The sequence below is a fragment of the Felis catus genome, chromosome A3 (assembly GCF_018350175.1).
Source record: "Felis catus isolate Fca126 chromosome A3, F.catus_Fca126_mat1.0, whole genome shotgun sequence".
Lineage (NCBI taxonomy): Eukaryota > Metazoa > Chordata > Mammalia > Carnivora > Felidae > Felis > Felis catus.
The window spans coordinates 84,285,095-84,301,249 of record NC_058370.1 but is presented as its reverse complement, the minus strand read 5'-3'; positions in this window follow the sequence as shown (position 1 = coordinate 84,301,249).

Below are 16,155 nucleotides of genomic sequence, written 5' to 3'. Positions count from 1 at the left end.
CAGCTGGGCAAATAAGACAGCTTTTCATTAGCTAGGTACTTTGGAGTAGCTAGGATATTTTTATTCTGGTAATGGAGAGATAGATATGGCCTCTGGGAACAGTTCTTGGAAATTGTACTTTCTCCAGATGCTCAATTTGGGTGTGGGACAGATTGGTTTCAAGGCCAAGAGCAACAAACATTACCACAAGCCCACTGGTCAGAAAGCTGTGGATCTTCAAAGGTCTGGAGGCTTGCCACGAGACCCTTGGGTTTTTGTCATCAGTCTCTACAGCAACCTTACAACTTTCTAGACAGCAATAGTCATCAAAGTTGATGTTCAATAGAGTCAGCTCAGGTAGGAATAAGCCATGGCTGGTGAGCTCTGGTAGTTAGTGCCCCTCTCTGGACACTTAACCTTATCAGGCTGCAAGACAGGCATTTAGTGAGATATCAGTCATTTCCCTAGTGGTTTCCTAGCACTCAGTGGGAGGTAATAAAGTTCCTTCTGCCCCAGGGTTCCAACACTTACTGGCAGAAACTGGTTGAATAAACAAGGTCGGGGAGTATTTTTAAGTTCACAATATGGTCCTGATAACTGATTATCTCTATAAAGCCACTGAATATTACTTTTTTTGAATACATATTTTCAAAAGCATGCTTGGAAATCTCAAGTTTGGAGGTAGAGAGGGTAAGTCAAGACATTAGAAATGTATCACTGGCAAATATATCAGCAATAGACATGCATTAAGATTTTACACACTGGAAATTATAGACATAGTATGAAGAGTGTAGACACTTCCTACCCACATCTGTATAGCAGCATGTCTACAGGGAAACAGACTATATGCAAGTTCATAAGAAACAGACACTATGTGCAGCAAAATATGCACTCACAAAATGTGACTCAAGTGTCAGGAAACACTAACAGATAAGTGCCCTCTTTCCTGCCCGACTTGGATGTGCATCAAACTTTCACGTATGGTATGTAGCACTTGCCCTAATTTGGGAAAATCTGAATTCCAGAATTTTGTTGGAAAAGAATTACTGTTTTAAGAATGGACTTACCTATGTATTTCAGTAAACTCACTTATAATCTGATTTTAAAAAGTAAGTGGCTCTTCCTTAAATATGGATTCATTTGACTCTGTTTTACCAACCATTTTATAATCTAATTTATAAATCTAATCTAATTTACTTTGCAACGATGTAAAATTAGGTCTCAGCCCATCTCCTAACCAGAGATCTCAGTTTTACTGAGTTTGCTATTCTCCTTCAGTACTTTCGTTGCACTTCTAAATGGTTTTTATATGCCACTTATTTTTTTTCTTCTCTCTTTTATTTGTTTTGCTTTTCGAGGAACATCTTAAAACTGAACTGAAATGAGTTAAGTATGTCAAAGTCAGTGATAGATTGACTGGAAATGACAACTGAAGATATGATAGAAAAGATGTAATAAGAATTTTCTCTCACAAAAAGTATGTGTTTTTCCCAACTGTTCCCATTAGGAAGACAGCACAAGTTTTTATATAACTCAACTTATTTTATAGGCAGGACTAGAAGCTAAATCAGAGGACTACCTGCCTTCATCACTGTCGAGCCACCACAAATGCTCCCCTGCTGAATTGCTTTGAAGGAAAGACTGATATATGATTAACACTTGGTCTAGTCTGATGGCCAAGTATAGTAAATGCTGGGACCCAATCTGTTGCAACGCTCAATCTCCAACAAAAGAAATGGTTGCATTAATATTCTTAGGCTGCTCATTGAATCTCATCACTTACCAGAAGCCTAGAGAGAAAAGACCACTAACTGCTAAAGATTGCGAAAGCACATGTGCGTGTGCACCTGTGACCAAAACATTTTGGCCAATGGGTTTACCTAGAACAGAGCTTCTGTTTAGTGTACATAGAATATATTTCATTCATCTCAGAGTTCAGAGGTGTTGGAAAAAGTGTGGGGCTGCGACTCAGAAGGTCTGTGTTCAGTCTGGCCCTGCCAAGAGCCGATTATGTGGCCCTCGGTTTGGTAGATGATACATTTCCAGGAGTTGTCTCCATCACACGACTACTGGGAGAGGGAAGCCATTGGTTCTTGGGAGGGAGAAGCTTTTGACTTCTCTTTCTGGCTCTTGGTTTGTAAAAAAGAGATGTTCACAATCCTGAACCCTCCCTGTGCCTGTTTCTTTCTCAATTTTGCTACCCTCAAATCCTTTCTTTGCTATCTATAAACATAGATTTCTAAAGTGATAGGCTTTCAGGATATATTGCACTAATACATCATCAGCATTGTCATTATGATGTATTAACACAATGCATCATCATAGACCTGTCAGAGCCATGATTTATGACTCAAAAATGTGTTGTAGTATAGAGAGGCATCGGGGACCCCATTGACTGAATGCTTGTTTATTTTTACACTTAAGAGCTTTGAAAGTAAGTTTCAGACTTCTTTTCCTCAAAGAAGAACTAGGGGAAGACTTTGAAAGGAGGACTCCATTTCAAAACACTGGAGGGGCCAGTGGGTCACTTAAGACATAAAGGTTTATGTTTTCCCAGACCACTTTAAGTTCAGAATCAAACTTCCACACTCCAAGTCATTTGGCTCCCGCTGGAAGAATTTGGCCTTTTCCATGTCTTTCCACCCTCTATTTAGAACTCCCTTAATGGTTAAGTGTGCGAGGTGTGGTAGGAAAGGTATACATTAGAGGCTTTCTTTTACTGCCAAAAGTAATAAGGATAGTGTTATATTTTATGAGAGTAATAAATGTGATTATGCAAGGAAAATTTGCTTGCAAGGTAACTGGGTACTGGCATTACACTTTTTCTCTTTCTGAGCATTAAGTTCTTTCATAATGTCCTCAACAAAGTATTAAGCACATATTGCATGAGTAGCATTGAGTACAGTGCCAAGAGAAAGGCAAAAGATATGGAGCCATTGTAGAGAATTAAAGCAGGCTAAAAAGCAACGTTGTATCATTCAAATAATATCCCCATGGAAATGATTGAGATGGAAGAAGATTCATCAGGAAAGGCTTCTTGGAAAAGATGAGTCATGAAGCCAAGTTGGGAGGACGGATGTTAGGAAAAAGATGAGAGTGACATCTGACTGCTCCCAAGTCCTGGATAACAGTTCTTTCCAGAATACACTTTCCCTCACATGTTCACCAGAGCCTAGTTTCTTAAGAACTAAGGCAATATTAAATCTGGAGTGTACAAACTTGTACTGACTCTGGGTCTTGCAGCCTTCTCTGGATAACCTGACCTCCACCTTCTAATTTGTCTAGCCAGCGGCATGATCACTTACCTAAATGACAAAATCTGTAAGGATCTGAAAGGTAGAAAGTGCCTTTGGCCAAGTGTTCTCTTATTATCAGATCCAAGGACCTGGAGCATGGTCCCAAACTTGGCAGGTCAGAGCAAATGTCACCTTAAGGATATCTGTACACTGTGACACACTTTTTCTCGCTGCAAAAAAATGCTTAATGTAATTACAGCCAAGCCTGATTCTCCCAGGCTTAATTCATCCCTGTGTCTGGGGAGCCGGAAATGTAACTAGCAAAGAATTCACTAACAGGAGAGGCAGGGAATTTGCCAAGAGTTTGTTAATCTGAAGGTTTATTTTTTTATCCAGATATAAAGCGAGTTTGCAAACTGGTTCAGATTAACCAGGTCAAGTTGTATATTTTATTAACTTTAAAACATAAAAAAAAAATCTTTTCGTGTTTAAAAAAAAAGCACATAGAGTTAGATGGGTGGTGGGGGTGAAGGGAGGTTGTCTCCTTAATAAAATCTATAAAGAGAGATGTGTTAGCTGCTTAATTTTCACTTTCTGGTTTCGGCCAGAAACAGCTGCAAAATGTCTACTCTAACTCAAGTCTTTTTATGAGTTCTACTAACTTCTTATTCAAAAATGCCTTTTATTGATTTTCTAAAAAATCTCACCCCAGAGATCTCCATGGAGAGAAGGAAGAACATATTTGAGCACTTTATGGCTCATTCACCACCATAGATGAGTCAAAATCTTCAAGATAATTATGTTATTGGCTTCATGCATTTCTGTTAGCCTACTACATTTTCTAGAAAAGCAAAATTACTTTGTTTCCCCATATATAACACAATATAATCATTGAAATTGCTGCCATGATTAAAATCCACCAATGAAGTTCTCTTGTCCCCAAGATAACATCTAAGTTCCCTGGCATACATTCAAATATCTTCATGAACTAGCCTTTCTTTACCTCTCCACCAATATCCCCCACTACTTCTGTGCCTTAAATTCTAAACTCTTGCCATAATCAACTACTGACAGTCTTATACCTGACCAGCCTCTGTCTTGTCTCCAAAATTTGCATATACTATACCCTCTGCCCTTCCTGCCCCAGCTTCCCCAAAGTTTGCTGGGCTTACACCCCATCCTCTCAGGCTCAACTCTAGGGAAAAGTTGAGTTGTGAAGACACAACCAAAGATGTGTCTTCATTATCTCAAGACAGGGGCTAGCTGCACTGTCTGCATGCTGTCATGTCAAAACTTGCCTGGATGACTGATTTTTTCACAACACTGATCACACTGTAGTAGAATAATCATATTTGTACACATGTCCCTGGTCAGACAACTGGCCCTTGAGGTTCAGACTGTATCTGAATTTATATCTCCCAGTATCTAGCATCGTGGCTGGAAGGAATATTCATCCCTCATATAAATGTATGTGGAATAATTGAGCACAAATAAATGAATATTATAATATACATATCAATATCACATCCTGCTGCAAACCTCACATTAATTTACATCATTTTGTAAATGTACTTTACATATTAGCAAGATCCCTTATCTTAACCCAGCACAAAGCCTTGGACACAATAAGTGCTCAATAAAGTACAAGATGATTGATTAATAAATAGAAGCTCTGTGTGCACAATGGAGTAATTGACATATTTGTAATGCAGAATCAGAGATCATGCCTAGCCTAGTTCTCCATGTTATTGCCATTTGCATCATGCTGGAACTCTTTATTACTGAAACACTGAAGTTTTGTTTTGTTTGTTTTTTCCAGTTAGGCCAACCTAGACTCCTTGGTCATTTCCTGGCTTGATCAAAAATTGCTTCATCATAAGGAAGAATTTGGTCTGGTGCAAGGTGTATTTTAAGAGATTCCCCCCCCCCAAAAAAAAAGGTCCAGTTGTCCCTTTATTGCCCCTCTTAAACTCACTGGCCTGAAATGTCTTATCAGCATTATACCATTTGAGCTTAGGGCTCTGAGGTCCATAAAAATGTCAATAGTATTGGCACAAGTGCTTAGTCTGCTTAGTCACCAAGACCCTGTTACTGGCAATAGCACCCCAACTTCTCTTGAAAGTTCTTGGGTGGATTTGTCTCTTGATTAAGACACTCATTCCTCTGAAAGATTAGTCAACTAATCCAGTAGCAGGCAGTTGCATCTGTAGAGCCATGACCTCACAACACCACTTAGCAGAGAGCAGAACCTAAGGAAATGGAATTTTCGCTGGGTAAGATTTGACAGCAGAGGATTCTTGGAGAATTATGAGATGATTGTCCTGACTAGTGCTGTAGAAACTTGTGAGTGTGTAGTGAGCATTGTGGGCATACAGATGCCTGGAATGGAGCTGGACTTTCGAGGGTACAGAAAATGAAGAAAGGAAAGAGAAGAAATGAACACAAGCTACACAAACTTTACAATTTTTTCTTCCAACTGTGCTTTGGCCAGAGGTGGCATTTGGGAAATAACACCAATGCTAACCCACCTTCAGGCAACCTGAGGGCAACTTAGTAGGTCAGTGGAAGAGTGAAGACATTGGAATCAGAAGGATTCAGGCTCCCTTTAGTAGTTACATGATCTTGGACAGATCATCTCAAAGACTCAGTTTCTTCATCTATAAAATAGGAATTACAATTCCTTACCTTGTAAACCATTTTGAGGATTAGAAGTAATGAATGACTAGCATATAGGGAGTGCTTGGTAACTTTCCCTCCCCTTCAACCGGATTGCAATGCCTTTTAACTTTGGCATTCAGTTCCCAATTATCACCACCATTGACAAAGAGAATGCTAACAGAGCCTCTTTATGTATCAGGAGAGAGGAAATAGGACATATCCATAATTGAGGCCTTTTAGATTTAGAGATGCCTGTTGTCAACCCCAAAAAGTCAGTTCTATCTTTCTTAAGTCAAAACCATTGGAATAAAAATGTGAAAATTCAGCCAACTAGTTGTATACTCTATCTCCAAATATACAGATATTTAGCCATGTGAAAGAAACATATATGACCTGATTACTTTTCATTTGTCACCCATATGGCTTGGCCTTTTAGAGGTAGAGTCATCAACATGGACACCAGTGTCATTTTGAGTTTCAGGTTTTCTGTCCTCATCAATCTAGATCATGGGCCAAACTACTGACTCACTCTGCTCCCTAAGGAGGTCCAAGTGTAGCCCTTCATTCATATCCTAATGAATATCTTTGCTCTATTTCAAAATGAGCAGTTTTTTAGAAAAGAAGGTTTTATTTGTTTAATGTTTATTTTTATTTTTGAGAGAGAGAGAGAGCACAAGCAGGGGAGGGGCAGAGAGAGAGGGGACAGGGGATCCTAAGTGAACTCTACACTGACAGGCTGGCAGCAGTGAGCCCAATGTGGGGCTCGAACTCATGAACCATGAGAGCATGACCTGAGCCGAAGTCAGTCACTCAACCGACTGAGCCACCCAGATGCCCCTGGAAAAGAAGGCTTTAAATAAATTTAGATTTTGTTAATCAGCGGTTAATCTTTTTTGTTAACTTCAGTTGAACTACTTTAAAATTTCTGAGTGAAATTTTTTCATTAGTAACACTGTTTTAAAATTCATTGTACACTTCCTCAACATGTTTGAGATGTCTCCTGCCAGATCACATATAGAATTGCCAGAAGCCAAACACATTTTTAAAGAGGTGAGTCAGAGAAAAGTGAATCAAAGATTTTCAGAGCAGAAGGGACCTCAGATTATCTGGCCCAATCCTCCATTTTACAGGTGAAGTTGAGACCAAGAGGGATGAAATGATTCGTCCAAAGTAACACAAATGGGATATGGCAAAACTGGGCTAGAACCCAGTCTTTCCAAGCTCAGTTTTCTTCCTCCTAAATTAAAAACAGAACTCTGAAAGAAACAATAGCTAGCACGTTTATGATGGGCTACTGAAGCGAACTTGGACGTGGGGTGCATGGAGGAACTGTTTACAGTAGTTTCAAAGAACACAGGTGAATCGTTCATTATTAAGTAATGGTGGGCTAGAAAAAGGAACACATCTGATATTCTAGAATTCTTATGATATCTTACACTAATGCCGTGGTTCTCAATTAAGGATGATTTTGTTCCCCACAGGATATTTGGCAATGTCTTGAGAAAGTTTTGGTTGTCACCACTAGGGTGGAAGGGATACTACTGGTATCTAATGAGTGGTGGAAAAGGATGCTGCTAAAGATCTAACAGTGCATAGGACTGATCCCCACAACAAATAATAATCTGGCCCATAGTGTCCATATTGACAAGATTGAGAATCTCTGGGCTAATAGTTCTCAACTTTATCAGAAGCAACATCTACTTGTTATAACCCCAGGAATTACTATCTGCATCCATAATTAAATATAAAGGAGAAATAAAAGTAAAATAGTTTATAAGAAAATCATCTATAGCTCAGTATGTAAAATCCAGAGACAAGTACACTAAAAGGTACTTGTACCTATTCGCTGAATCATCACTAAGATTGCCACACATAGGGGGGCTGGTGGCACAGATACCACAAAGGATTCTGCTGCCCGTGACATGACTTCCTGAAATGGTGAACAAACCTGGATAAAGCTTTGAACAAAAGAAAAGGAAAGGAAATCTCTCACTAATTCTAGTGTCAGCATATGTTAAAACCATGCAAAAGATAACTTTGTGCTGATTTGTAAGACAGAGTGGATGTCTAGTGGGACATCTGGAAGTCCTACAAGTCACACAGCACATTGTAGGACAGGTAACACCCCAGGCCTCTCTACAAATTACCAGTAACACCCCCAAATATTTTAAGAATCAAAACCCACACACACATATCTAAAATGTCTTTCCCTTTTGAGTACCACCAATTTAGACAATAATGTGAATGTGTGTTTAATAGAAGTTAATAATCACCTTAAATATCAAGTAGCTTCTTCAAGACTTTTATGCAGCAAAATGGAAATCGCTATGCATTCCCTTCAATTATAATCAGAGTCTCTTTGTTTGGCCTTTCATTGGATTAGAAAAAAGCCAAATTGACTCCTAAAACTTTCCTCTTTTCTTAACAACACACACACACACACACACACACACACACACACACACACACGGCAGTTATTTCACAACCATAAAAGTGGTGTTTCTCCAATGATCTTATTTCCAAATATTTTTTTCTCTAAAACTGTCTTTATTTTTACTTTTTTATTTTTATTTTTTAATTTCTTTATTTTAAAAGTAAAAGAGCTTTATGTTTTATTTTTGATTAAGCCTACAATGCTTACCTATGGATATGATAAGCAAAACAAAGCAAATTGCAAAAACAAAACTATGCACTTTCTGAAAAACTATCCCTTAACTGAATGATCAACACAGTAATTTCTCTCCCATTAGAATGGATGTGTGCACATATTGTAATAGTGTAGGGAAGAGCTGTATTTCCATGCCATAATAAGATTTTACAACAGCATAACCTCACCAGTTGATTAGCTTCTGTTTTTCAAGCCAAGATACTATTTAACAACATCAAATTATTACTGACTCTCAAATGCTTAACTAGTGTATAAATTAGAAGATTTAAGTGGTCGTCTTGTATCTAAAGATATGTGGAGGAAAATATTTTCTCTTACTCATTCTTGACCAGACAGATGTAAATCTTACTCAAAATAAGTTAAACCATGACCCAACATGTGTGTGTGGTCTGAAGTATAGTGAAGATTGGAGAGTAGATGAGCTCATGGGGTTTGTAGGTTATTCCTACTCATAATTCTTCACCTAGAGTCACATCAATTTTATCTGCTTTATTTGTATGCTTCCACAAGATTTTGTTCCAACAAAGGATTTCCCCATCTAAAAAAATTTGAACACCAGAGCCCTAAGGGAAATTAGGCAGCAGACATAAAGAAATATAATGTAGGTCAAATTTCATCACAACAAATATTATTGTGACAAAAATCTCTATATAGCAAAAGATTTCTGAGCCCTAGGCAATAACCCATTTGTCTTCAGAAATATGCAATACAACAAAATAAAAGAATCTGGACAATCTTTTTATTATAATGGCCTTTGACCTGTATTCCTTGCTTGGTGGAAGAATGAATCTTTAAGTTGGAATTCAGTGTTGCTGGTTTCCTCTAGGTACAGCCATTTCCTTTTCAATCTGCTTGAAGTCTGCCAAATGTTTATGGTGAAATAAAAGACCTGAGTGGTTCAAGGCCGCACCTAGAAATGTGCTCCATAAACCCTAAGTGATTACTATTCAGCTTTGATTCCAAGAACAGGAGGAACAATAATCACAAAAGCAATATTAAGTCCCCATATGGTAGATTCAGCTGGTTGTCACCCAATGTCCAGTCTCTCCTTCTTTTTTGTTATTTGAAATCTGACTTTTAACTACACACATTGACATCTGACATATAATCTATATTCCCCAGTCTCCCTTGATTTAAATGTGGCTAATGAAATGTAAAAATATTGTGTGGGTCTTCAGAGAAAGTCACTTACAGTGAACAGTGTTAGCAGGGAGAAACTGCCATCTTCCTGTTTCTGAAAGTCAGTAATCATGGCTGGAACTTCTGCTATCTGGGAAAATTAGTTGTCGAGGATGGAAGCCATGTGGTGTGAAGCAGAAAAAAGTAGAATTATCTTGAGTTCCTAATGCTTTTGGAGAGTCACCAGAAAGCCCTGGATCACCTATTTCTACACTACTGTTGCACAAAAGAATAAATACTTGTATGACTTATCCACTGTGGTTGGATTCTGTTAGTATCAGCCAAATAATTGATATATCATCCTATCCTAACCAGTATATCCTTCTTTGCTATATACTTTGAGATTATATTGCCTCCATTTGTATATTCACTTAAATTATACTCTATACATTTACTATGCATGAGGGCTTGTCCTGGGACTTCAGGTTTCAGCAGTTGAGATCAGTAAGACTGAAATCTCCTTAATTCCAGTCATTGTAATAGGCAACATGATATCCTTAATGGAGCTTCTAGGGCCACACTAGAAAATGCCTTTACATTCTAATACAGCTTCTCATGCACTACATTTATTTTTTAACAATTTTAATCTTTTTCAGCTTTATTGAATTTATTTATTGATACAATAAACTGCGTATTTTAAGAGCATGATTTTTTTTTAATGTTTTTATTTATTTTTGAGACAGAGAGAGACAGAGCATGAGCAGGGGAGGGGCAGAGAGAGAGGGAGAACAGAATCTTAAGCAAGCTCCAGACTCCGGGCTGTCAGCACATAGCCCGAAGCGGGGCTCGAACTCACAGACTGTGAGATCATGACCTGAGGCGAAGTCGGTTGCTCAACCGACTGAGCCACCCAGGCACCCCAAGGGCATGATTTGATAAGGTTTCAAATACATATGCACTCATGAAACCATCACCACAATCAAGCTAGTAAATACAGCCATCATCCCTAAATGTTTACTATTTCCTTACAAATCCTTTCCATCTACCCTTTCCACCTCCAACCCCATCTTCAGGCAACCATTCATCTGTATTCTCTCACTATATATTAGCTTGCATTTCATTTTTTAGAGTTTCTTATGAATACGCTGGTTTCTTTACCAACAATTCTGATGGAAAAACACATGACTGTATACTCTCATATTTTACTCCGTCTAGAGACCTAATCTGTTTCCCAGACTTCTAAAATGGCAAGCTATTCTGTTATTGTTTGTTTTTCTGTAATTTATAGGACTTTATCTGGGGTTAGCTACATACAGATAAGAAAGGAGTCACTGATGTTCACCCTTTTGATTATATGCATGGTCAATGATAAGTATTTTTATTTGTAAGTATGGATAGATATCAAGATGGGACTTAAACATATCACATGATTGCTGGAACAAAGAAGTTACTAACAAAGATTCCTACTTAATTCAGGATTCTGACTGACTTCTACACTCTATATGCATCTTAGGGCATAAAGAGTACACACGCACATACACACACACAAACATTAGTTTTTTTAAAGAATTTCAAATGTTGGGGCACTTGGGTGGCTCAGTCAGTTAAGCATCCAACACTTGATTTCAGCTCAGGTCACGATCTCAATGTTTGTGAGATAGAGCCCAGCATCTGGCTCTATGCTGACAGCATGGAGCCTGCTTGGGATTCTCTCTCTCTTTCTCTCTCTCTGCCCCTCCCTCACTTGCTATCTCTCTCAAAATAAAGAAATAAACATTTTTTAAAAAACGAATTTGAAATGTTTTAAGTATATGGAGTTTTTATGGCATCATATATTTTTGCTTACTGGTATCAACCAGTGTCTTTGACATACAAATTAATTCTTGTTTCAACTGATAAGAAGTCAAACATCTCAATAATTGTGGGATATAATTTCCCAAAACGTTTTTGAGAAAGGATCCTTTTTTGAAAGAAGACCATGTCTAAGGAATCCCTTATATCACATAATAAGGCTCTGGAAATTGAAAGACATCTAATTCGTACAGGTTTCTACCACTGGAGAACTTGAACAAGTGCCAGACTTAAAAACTATATCTGAATGGATTTGACCCAAACCTATAAAAGATCTCATCCTATGCAGTGGGGAAAACAATTTAAGAAAGCCTCCTTGTTAGCTGGTATAGACCATTGTGGGTGACCCCTACCTCCATCCCCACTTCCCACTTCTTCCAAATCGTTAGCCACTGATGACTGCTACTGATGACTAAACCATGCCAAAGACAGTAGACAGGGGAAAGTAAACTTTAAGAGTCCCTGTGCTCAAATATATTTCTCTTTCTACTCTTGGACCCCATTCTGAATTCCTCCAAGCAATATTGTTTAGATGTTTGGATTAGAGTCCCATTTTTCCAACAGCGCATCTGTTTTCTCCTTCCACGAAAGAACTCAAGTGTAGGTTGGAAACGGTTCATTGACTGTAAGAAGATAGGTTCCTGCAAACCAAGCCAGAGCCAAAACCATTAAGCCATTAGGTTTTGTGTTCTCATATTTTATAGCACTCTTATTCACCAACCACGATGGGAGGATTTCTAACGTGCTTCTGACCTCTCAGGGATAAGTAACTGGCACCTTAGCCCATGTAGCCAGCACACAAGGCTCTTTGTTCATTCCGTAGGCAGTGCTGCCTAACCCTGTGGTCTGGGCTCATGTAGGAAATGACTTCGATGGTGTGATTTGAGGGGTACTGGGAAATTCTCTCTCTCTTCCCCCTTTTCCCATCACCCAGCAACTGCCTCACCAAATACTTCAAATATATCCCAGACTGCTGCTACCTGATTACCAAGTCATTTTAAACTATCCACACTGCAAATGTTGACCATTAAATTAGCATGATACTATCTGATTAAATGAAAACTTATAGGTTAGAGAATGCCAAATGTACCTCTTCAAGTTGTCGGTAGTCTCTAGAGGATCATCCATCATCACTTCTTTGATTCTTTCACAGTGCCTTGCGTTTAGAAGGTGCTCAGTATTATTTATTTACTTCCCAAAAAGAGATGTAAAAAGAATGCATGAAATGCTGACTCATGAACTTTCACTCAGTCTGCTAGACACATAGTTACCTCAATATATTCTGACTGAATGAGTGACCACTTGTGATATTTGACCAACTTTGCCTTGAATTCTCTTCTAGCAATTCTAAACTTGACCAACTTTGCCTTGAATTCTCTTCTAGCAATTCTAAACTTAACTTAGTGTTCTGAGTATCTTTTATGTTCCTCTTAGAGTTCTAAACAAATGTCTCTGGACCCACACGAGCAAAATAATCAGATTCCTATTTGAAAAATAGAGTAAGTCCCAGCTAACTGGAGAAGAGACAATAGTGGAGTAGTTGGAGTGCAGAGGAGTAGGAATGGAGATTTGGAGGGCAGTCTAGGCCCTGCTGTTACTGACGCCATTCCTGGTGGCAGCCAAGTCACTGGCCAGACAGGATGTTTTTGAGTATGAGACAAAGGTGCTAATAAAAATTAAGCTAGAACAACAACCAACTGGGGCACAAGCTCAGCCTAAAAATCTAGGCAAACCAATTTCTCTCTGGGAACCTCAGTTTCATCATCTATAAAACTGAGAGTAAGACAAACCCACCTGTGTGGTCTCTTCCACTTCCAAGCATTTAGTTAAGAGCCAATCCTTATTTCTTATTCCTAAGTTCTCATCTACACTTAAAATAGGAATGCCTCCTTTCTGTTTGTTCACTTCTCTTTTCAATGGAAATTTCTGGTCACACAAAATCCCCTTGGAGATCCATTTAAAGGGGAGTCGGTCTCTCTAATAGTCTGTTTCTTGATGTGCAGCAGCTTTCAGAACTTTGGCAGAAGCACAGTTATCCAGAGGGAAGTGTGGACCATTATTTCCAGGCATTCCTATGTGAATGTGATTTTCCTTTTTAATTATAGCAGGCAAAGAGTGATAGGAACAGGCATGGGAAGAATGATGTAGGATATTTATTTTCATAGCTCTACCCTTTCCCTTGGACTCCTATTTTCTAGAGCTTCCGTGTTTCCATTCATCAGCTATTCTTTAGCCACAAGGCTTGCACAACTTTATTCTGAAATAGCCAATAGTTTACATATGACCCTTCTTCCAAGTCAACAGGAATAACAATCTACTACTTATACATGTATTATTTCACTTGATCCTCACCTCTGCTCTGTGTGAGAATTACATTAGATGACTCAGAGAAAACAAGTGATTTGTCTGAAAAGACAGCTAGCAAGCATCAGAGAGAACTAGAAGCCAATTCAATTTTATTTTGTCACACTGTGTCTCAGGAAATCCTATGATTAATGAGGTTACAAAACTAAGAATACTTCGTAATTTCTGTTTTATAAAATATTAAACTTTTTTTTAAATTTTTTTTTCAACTTTTATTTATTTTTGAGACAGAGAGAAAGAGCATGAACGGGGGAGGGGCAGAGAGAGAGGGAGACACAGAATCGGAAGCAGGCTCCAGGCTCTGAGCCATCAGCCCAGAGCCTGACGCGGGGCTCGAACTCACAGACCGCGAGATCATGACCTGGCTGAAGTCAGACGCTTAACTGACTGCGCCACCCAGGCGCCCCAAACTATTTTTTAAATACCAGAAACATTATAGTAGAAATGGCAAACACACACACACACACACACACACACACACACACACACACACATGCAATACGGTCAGTTATGGGTCCAGTAGGAAATTCTTCTTACTCAACATTTAATGATTCCTTCAACATAACCATCCTTTACCCCCAGCTAAGGGAATGTCATAGATAACTCTTTCTGAAAAAGATTTCAGGATATTCAGGATATTGGAGGATATTGGAGCCAACACTTGTATAGCATTCAGTGGTTTTCTATACTGACTTTTAAAAACCACCGTTTTCGTTTAACCACATGTAGATGGATAGAATGGTAGAGGATATTCATTGTTATAATTGCAGATTTAAAAGGAGCAGCCACAATAAGGCTTTCAATCTATGAACTTTTAAAGGGCAGATTAGATACCTCATTTTAAAAATGGTGACTCTCTCAAGGGCTTTTGCATACTCATTAGGATAAAGAAGGTTAATGAGTCTACAGACTCACTGGAAGAAACCACTGGACTATTTGGAAGTATCCTCTTGCTCCCTGTTACAACTGCCAAGGAAACTAAGTTAACCACCTCTCCAGAAAGACTTGGGATTGGATTTCAAAATTTAGGTGCTCTAAATAGTCACTGAGTATGCTCAAATCCATGTTAAATGCTGAAGTATTTATAAATATTTCTTTTAAATACACAAATTTTTAAGTTCATCCAGACAGGTGCAGGAATATATCATGTGCCAACAAACTGTCAGAGCTTTTGACAAAGAATCAACAAATTGTGGCAATGTTTTTAGAAGAGCACAGGTCTTTGTGTGACATAAAATCCAATGCCAAGGAAAATCACCAGCTCCATCTGCAGCAACTCATTTAAAAAAAAAAAGATTAAAAAAGAATTCCCATTTTTCTGCAGATGTCATTTGCTTTGCCAAGAAATTTAGTCATGTAAACCATTACTATGCCTGACTTAGCCTTAAAAGCCTCTGGACCTAATAAGTGATCAAGGTGTGGGAACACAATCTAAGTTCTGGTTCTCAAAGCCGAGTTAAGAGACTCTGACAAATTCAACTCATCTTTGCCAAATAACAGTGAAGCCACAAGAGATTGAAGTCAGAAGAGGGAACATGCCAATGCTTTCTTGAAGAGTAACAACTTACAACAGGAAACTAAGATAATTGTTTAAAGTGTTGCTGGAACATTAATTCATTACACACTGGGAAGTAATCCCCTCATAAAGTGGTTTTTGAACTGATTTTGACATTGATTGCTTTGTACTTTTTTAGCTGTAAGTACTAGGTTACCAGGATCAGAAATAGATATGCCCAAAGATTATGGATGAGTTTTATTCATGTTTGTCAGTTAGCTACTATTTACTATAGACTCAATAAAGGCGAGGTTGTCTACTAGGAATCAGAGGATTTTTAGTCACATGACATAAGAGCAACAGCAACAATAATTGTGTGACTTCTGCCTTCAGTGTCTCTCCTCTGGTTGGGGGAGATAGCAACAGCTACCAAGATAACCCAAAAATAAAAGGTAATAAAAGTAAGCACCCAATAGAACAGATACATGGTAACTATTAGAGGAGTTCAGATAAGGAATAGGTCACTTTGGGAAGAAGTGATCAAGAAACTCTTTATATAAGAGGAAGGATTTCAAGTGGGCTCTGAAAACTGGTTAAGCATTTAAATCAAGAGGCAAGGGGTAGAATTTTTGGCAAGAGAAACAGCTAGGGTAAATGAGCAGATATGAGTAACATGTGGGAAGAGTGGTAGATGAGTTTGGAAACACAGGCAAAGAAGATTAGAGTTTTCAATGCAGGTGAAGTAGTTTGGACTTATCTATAGGCACTAAAGTTAGTGAGGATTT